This window comes from Arachis ipaensis, chromosome B01 (genome assembly GCF_000816755.2).
Source record: "Arachis ipaensis cultivar K30076 chromosome B01, Araip1.1, whole genome shotgun sequence".
In the NCBI taxonomy this organism is placed as follows: domain Eukaryota; kingdom Viridiplantae; phylum Streptophyta; class Magnoliopsida; order Fabales; family Fabaceae; genus Arachis; species Arachis ipaensis.
In genome coordinates this window covers 91,249,869-91,257,882 of record NC_029785.2, presented here as the reverse complement: position 1 = coordinate 91,257,882, position 8,014 = coordinate 91,249,869, and positions in this window count along the sequence as shown.

Genomic DNA, 8,014 nt, shown 5'->3' with positions numbered 1-8,014 from the left:
ATGTTTAGGGTACAATTTTTATAATTTATTTAATTTTTATTTCTTTTATCTTTATTTATCTCCCTCTCTCCCTCCCCCTCTCTCTCTCATGTTTAGAGTACAATTTTTGTAATTTATTTAATTTTTTTCTTTTATCTTTATTTATACATTTCACTTTTTTTATATATTTTTTAAATTTTTTGTGTATTTTAATTGCTTATTATTAGGCGCATACTTTTTTTTTCTTTTAGCTTCTCATTAACCAAAAAGATATGTCATCTTTATGTTGTTTTTAAATAATTTTACTATAATTTTGTTTTATAATTTTAATATAGATATTGTCTTTTTTTGTAATTCACAATTAATATATACATTGTTCGTGTATGTGATTTATATGTTAATATTTTTATTGATTCTCTTTATTATTATTTTCTTGTGTCTCTTTGTTGTTCTTTATTTTAGTTATATTCATTGATTTCTCTGTATTGATGCTCTTTTTATTTGAAATATCGTGACAATTTAGAGTATATGTTGTGACTCATGTGATATTTGTTAATTTGGTGTATCTTTTTAGATGGTTTATGTTATAATGTGTTTAGGGAGTTGACTTAAAATTATAATATGATATATAAATTTATAATAAGTGTAATAACCCGTGCCATGTACGTGATAAGATTGAAATTATAATTTTAAGTTGTTTTGTTAAAATTAATTTGAATTATAATAATTTGATTAATAAAAAAGTAACATGTTATGCATTGTTCGTTTTTCTCTTAATTTAGTGTTAAGTGTATCAATTCTAAAAGAATTATTAATTGATTTTAGTAATCTACTTTTTTCAATAAATCAGACATATATACCCAATGTGACCATAAATAATCTAGTAATACTTTTCACCAACAAATTTTTATATATTTTTTACCGTGAAATAAGAACATATCAAAATCAGCTTAAAATGAACAATAAATTATTAGAGAATTCTAATGCACAAAGTTCTCTAATAAATAATAAATAATTTAAAACCACTAATATTTAGTTAATACATCATATGCTAATACTAAGAGTATTTTCTAAAAAAGATATATTCGTAAAAATAGATATAATATGATTACAAATATAACATAAACAAATATGTTAAATAAAAAGTTAAACCAACATGCTTACCAATACCTTTATTTAATTTTGTAAATTGGAGAATAAGTATATATTCGATTGTTTGGTGATCACATAAATAATTGAATTGTAAATTGATCTCACAGTGTGTACCTTATTTTTTTCTCACCTTCTCTAAATAAAAGCAAGAATTAAGTGAAATAAGTAGTAGTATATAATGAAAAAGATAAAATATTTTGCATATGTATAGATAATTGTTACAAAATAAAATCTTATTATGAAATATTAAAATTTCACATACTCTAAATCATGAAGATCAACCACAATGTAATGGTCACTTCTTCCTATTTTTTATCATGATATAATAAGCTCTTTTTTTTCGGTCAAGAATCCAATAACATCTAATAGAAAAAATAAATTAAAAGTATCAAATTAAGGACAAAGAAATGAATAACATAATAAATTACTTATAAATTAAAAAAATTATCAATTTATTTATATTAAACGATAAAACTAACAATATATTAATAAAATGGTATACCTTTAAAAAAGTCGCAATACAATTTTAAACATTTGCATAAATTAAAACCATTAATATTTATTTAATACACCATATGCTAATACTAAGAGTATATATTTTCTAAAAAGATATATTCGTAAAAATATATATAATATGATTAAAAATATAACATAAATAAATATGTTAAATAAAAGGTAAACCAATATGCTTACGTATAAAAGCAAGAATAAGTAATATTAAAATAAGTATGTATTTGGTGATTACGTAGATAATTGAATAATTGAGTTATAAATTGATCTCATAGTATGCACTTTATTTTTTCTTATTTCTAAATAAAAGCAAGAATTAAGAGAAATAGATAGTAATATATAATAAAAAAGATAAAATATTTTGCATATGAATAGATAATTGTTACAAAACAAAATCTCATTGTGAAATATTAAAATTTCACATACTCTAAATCATGAAAATCAACCACAATGTAATTGTCACTTCTTTCTATTTTTGATCATGATATAAGCTCTTCTTTTCCAGTCAAGAGTCCAATAACATCTAATTAAAAAATAAGAATTAAAAGTATCAAATTAAGGACAAATAAATAACATAATAAATTATTTATAAATTAAAAAAATTTACCAATTTATTTTATATTAAACGATAAAACTAACAATATATTAATAAAAGGATATACCTTTAAAAAAGTCGCAATACAATTTTAAACGTTTGCATAAATAAACTATTAAAATTTATATTATCGATAAAATGATGCTATTATATAATTTCTTGGTAAAAATTAAAATAAAAAAAAACAATTTTGTATAGATCAATACAAATTAACTACGCACCAAATAAGTTGGATTGTTCATTTGTTTGTTTCAATATATCAGTATGAGCAAGAAAATTGAAATAATTGTCAGGAATTTTACGATCATCGACCGTATTTATTATACGTGACTCCTTCTTAAAAGTTATTCTACACACGTGTACAGTCGAAAATAATTAGCCAATATTTTTAATGGAGATACTTGTTACAATTAGGTGAAAATTATGCCATTATATTTTATTAACCTTTATGATTAATTCAATGGAGATACTTGCTCAATATATATGTTATCTATATTAATTATATGCCAATATTTTTAGAAAAGAACTAAAAGAGGAGATATATAAATATATATAATATTATTGCTATATAGGAAGCAGATATAAATTGCTACATTCTTTTTTATTATATTATACAACTTAAAATTATAGTATCATGTTACTATTAATTGTAGATACTTGCTACAATTATATCAAATTTAATTATGACTCTAAATAAATAAAATATATAACAATCAATTTTTTTTACATTCAATATTTTATTATAAATATAAAAAGTAAAACAATTAATGAATGAAAATAGGAGTAGAAAATAAAACATATTAATTAAAATTTAATTTGTTAAATAATTAATCTTGTGTCCATTCAATATAATTTTACAAAAATGTTATGAATCTCAACTTTTTTATACCACAAAAGAGATACTATATGTAGCTTTTAGTAGTATAAAAATAATTATAAAATCAATTATTGATATTGATATCAATCACAATTTATTATCGATACCCTAATCCTTTCTAAAATATGTTTAACTTTTTTAAAATACAATGCATGTACCGTCTATACCTTTTCCATCACCTATAAATAGAGGACCCACGTCCCTCCAGGTATTCATTCATCCCTCACACCTTCTACCTCTTAGATCCATTCTGACTTGAGCGTCGGAGTATCTTTGCAGGTACCTCCCCCCATTGCTCCAGTCAAGTGATCCGGCATCTGCCTCGACCCGCAAGTTTTCGATCCATCTCTCAACCCGTACCGGAGACATCCAGTACATTGGCGCCGTCTGTGGGGAACTTGCGCCGACTAAGCCGGAATGGGGGACGTACTGGAAGAAGCCTTCTCAAGCCGGGAGGACTCTCAACCAAAGAATCCGACCCCAGGGCACCAAGAGGTCACAAACCAGGGAAGGATAGCAAGTATTGTCCACCATACAAACGATCATATCATCACAGAACTGCGACGCCCCGAGAAAACGGGGGATAAAGCGGCACAAATCATCCAAGATCTCTGCCTTCGGGTCCAGGAACTCGAAGGAAAATTGGCCACCAAGGAAAGACACAACAACGAACACGGAAGCCACGCAACTTCCAGGTCAAAATCTCGCCACGGCAGATCGCCGACTTGGTGACACGATAGAAGAGACGGTCGCAGCACCTCGCGCACCCATGGGAGAGAGAAATCACCAGAACGGCGATACAGCAAAAGACACAACCGCAGCACTTCCCGAGACCTGAGTCGTCAGCACGACTCGGACGAAGATCGGCGCCACCGAGATACTAAACGCACAAGAAACGACCACACAATAATGGGAGCTACTCCTTTCACAGAAAGGATCTTAAGAGCAAAACTCCCTAAAGGTTTCGACAAACCCACCAACATGAAGTACGACGGAACCAAGGATCCCCAAGAACATCTAACGGCCTTCGAGGCCAGGATGAACTTAGAAGGAGCGGCCGACGCGGTCCGATGTAGGGCCTTCCCAGTAACCTTAGCAGGGCCAGCAATCAAGTGGTTCAACGCCCTCCCAAACGGATCCATAACCAGCTTCCACAACATCTCCCGAAAATTCATGGCCCAATTCACAACTAGAATCACCAAAGCCAAACACCTCATCAGCCTACTAGGGGTCACCCAGAAACAAGACGAATCCACAAGGAAGTACCTCGACCGCTTCAACGATGAATGCCTAACGGTCGACGGACTCACGGATTCCGTTGCAAGCCTCTGCCTAACCAACGGGCTCATGAATGAAGATTTTCGCAAACACCTCACCACCAAACCAGTGTGGACCATGCACGAGATCCAGAACGTCACCAGAGATTACATCAATGACGAGGAAGTCAGCCAGGTCGTCGTCGCCAATAAACGGAAACACGGCAACACCCAGCACGGCAGCTCGGCGCCCTGACATAACCCACCACCCAGAGAAAATCAGAGGGACCACCCTAAGCCAACAAACGCCAACCGACCGCCCAGAATCGGCAAGTTCTCTAATTACACACCCCTGACAGCCCCAATTACCGAGATATACACCAAATAGCGGACAGGGGTATCATTCCAAAAGCTCGGCAACTGAAAGAAAGAACGGGCGGCAGCAAAACCTTTTACTGCGACTACCACCGAGGATACGGGCACAGAACACAAGACTGTTTTGACCTCAAGTGTAATACCCGGTCTAACCGAAATTAATTAAATAATAAGTTAAATAAGAGCGAATATGGTTGGAAGATTTGGCAATTGGAATTTGATAATTCAAATATGATATTTGGATTCAGTGAATTTTTCCGAGTCGGAAAACATAGTTTTCTGCGTAAAAGCACGCAGTGGAATTTTGACCGGCAGTACCGGCTGAGATCTGTCTGGTACTACAGCTGAGGAAATTGATTATGGGTAAATAATATTAATAAATGAGGAACTATAATTAGGGAAGGTAGAAATATTTAAAGTGCAATTTAGAGCGCTAATCTTAAAGATTTTGGCCCAAAATTGGACCAATGGGCAAAAATAAGTGAACCGGGCCTAAGTGGGCCCAAGACCCAACATATATAAACATTAGTTATGAGCATTTCAGCTCATTTTGCCCTAAAGAAGGGGTGTTGGGCGCTGAAATTGGGAAGAGAGAAGAGAAGAGAGAAAACCTAACTCTCTTTGATCTTCAAACCACCATAACTTGAGCTACGGAGCTCCGATTGACGAGCCGTTTGCGGCCACGCGTCGCTCTTCTCATCCTCTACAATTCTATCTAAGTTTTGTGGTGAGTCTTCCATTCATCTCTGCCCAGTTTTCGAAATTCCTCACTGTTACACGTTTTTAGGTAATTAGTGTTGAAATCTTGTGATTTTGGGTGTTTAGGGATACTCCAACATGGATTCTAAGTGGGTTCTATCCCTACTTCATATGGGCTGAGATAAGAAGTGCTCAAACCCTTGTGACTTGTCATTTTTATGAGCCCTAGGTTGATGTATGTATGTGATATTGGTTATTGTGGAGTGCGCGTACGCGTGGCCCTGTTTTCATGCCAAAGTTGATTTTTGAGTTTTTAAAGCCAAACCTCATACTTTTAAGCCTCCGATCTCACCCCTTATGTATCATTATGGTATGCCTAGCAATGAGGAAGGAGCTAGGGGATGTGGTAACTTGCGAGTGAAGCAAGGGAAAAGGATATGATCAATGATGATCAGATATGATTATATGAGATATGGAGGATGGCGGTGGAAGTACCGTGTATGCCATGAGCCGAAGGGCTATATTTGTTGATAAATGGTTGGTTCTTGATTGGACCATGAGCCGGATGGCTGAGTTCTTGCCGGATACGGCGGAGCCATGTTGATAAATTGGCTAGTTCTGGATTGAACTGTGAGCCGGGTGGCTGAGTTATTGCCGAGTTATGGCAAAGCCATTATGGATTATGGCTGAGTATAAAGGCATATATGATAAATTAACGAATATGATAAATGAATAATGATGAAAAATGTTGAATGTAAGCATGCTTGTGTTTTCTCTCTGGTTGTAAGGGTGACAGGGCACCGATACCCTCTAATGGCGACAGGGCGCAAATACCCTCTAATGGTGACAGGGCGCAGATACCCTCTAATGGCGACAGGGCGCAGATACCCTCTAATGGCGACAGGGCGCAGATACCCTCTAATGGTGACAGGGCACATATTCCCTCTAATGATATTAATACGCAACAGAGAGACTGTGCCCAGGTTAGCTACCGGACATGTCGGGTTGGCTTGATAACCGACAGATGATATCATCAGCCATAGGGCAGGCATTCATCATTTGCATATGTTTGAATTGTTTGGGTTTGCCTATTTGTTTTGGATTTCTACATTATATATGCTAAGTTACCTGATTATGTGCTACTTGTTCTACTTGTACCCTAACTGTGTATTACTTGCCTGTATTGCTTGTGTTTGTACAACTGAGAGGCCCCTCATGTTGGTGAAAATCAACCCGAATAACCCAGTAAACTTTATGGCGGTGTTGGAGAATATGGCTGCTACTATGCAGGCCACTGCGGAGGCTCTTGGGCAACAGATAAACAATAATGGCAATGGCGGAAGTGGAGCTCAGGGCCCGATGACACTGGCAACTTTCTTAAAGGTTAATCTACCTAAGTTCAAGGGAACCACTAATCCGACTAAAGCTGACACCTGGTTTCAGGCCATGGAGCGAGCACTGCAAGCGCAGTTGGTGCCTGAAGAACAGTGTGTTGAATTTGCTACCTATCTGCTCACGGGGGAAGCATCGCATTGGTGGCAAGGGGCCCGACGTCTCCTGCAGCAGGGGAATGATCCTATCACCTGGGGTACCTTCCAAGTGGAATTTTATAAGAAGTACTTCCCGAATTCTGCTAGAACGGTCAAGGAACTTGAATTACTGCAGCTGAAGCAGGGTACAATGTCCGTATCTGAGTATACGGATAAATTTGAGGAGTTATTCAGGTTTTCTCGTATGTGTCAAGGAACCCCGGGAGACTTCGAGGAATGGAAGTGTATTAAGTATGAGGGAGGACTTCGAAGTGAAATCCTGAGCTCCGTTGGACCGATGGAGATTAGGGTCTTCTCCGAACTTGTGAACAAGAGCCATATTGCTGAAGAATGTGTGAGGAAGGCTGTTGAGACGAAGAATGACCGTCAGGAGTCCTACCGCAGAGAGCACAATCAGGAATACCCAACAAGGGGTCAAGAGTTTAAGAGAAGAGGATACCCACAACGTCTTCCCCAAAGGCGAAATGACCTTGCGACAAATAAGAATTCCCAAGGAAAAGGTAGGGAAAAGCAAATAATGGTTGTTTCAGATGTTTTGAGCTATCAGAGATGTGGAGGTCATCACCCAAATAGACCGTGTCATTATGGTTCGGGTTTGTGTTACAATTGCGGAAAGCTAGGACATTTGGTCAGAGATTGCCCATATCGGAAGGACCGGGAGACTGCCAGGTCTGATTTTCGTACCTGAGGTAATAAGAAAACTGATAACTTAATTCTTTACCACTTTAGATAATGCTGAAGGCTGGTATTCACTCATAATACATGGTCGAATGAAAAATTATGATCTGTTCTAGATAACCCTAAGTTATCTTAATAGAAGGTTTGGTGAGCATAAGTGATTAGGTATCGAAAGATCGGTAACAACGTGTTAAAAGTACAATTAAGTTGGTATGTGGTTTTGGCTCTCATAGATAGAAATCTAGTGAATGCCAGTCATGCTAAGTTGTGGTTGTGAGGAAGTAAGTGATAGAACTCGTACTAGACGAGAGATCAGAATAAAGCAGCGGAAACTTGTGGAAGC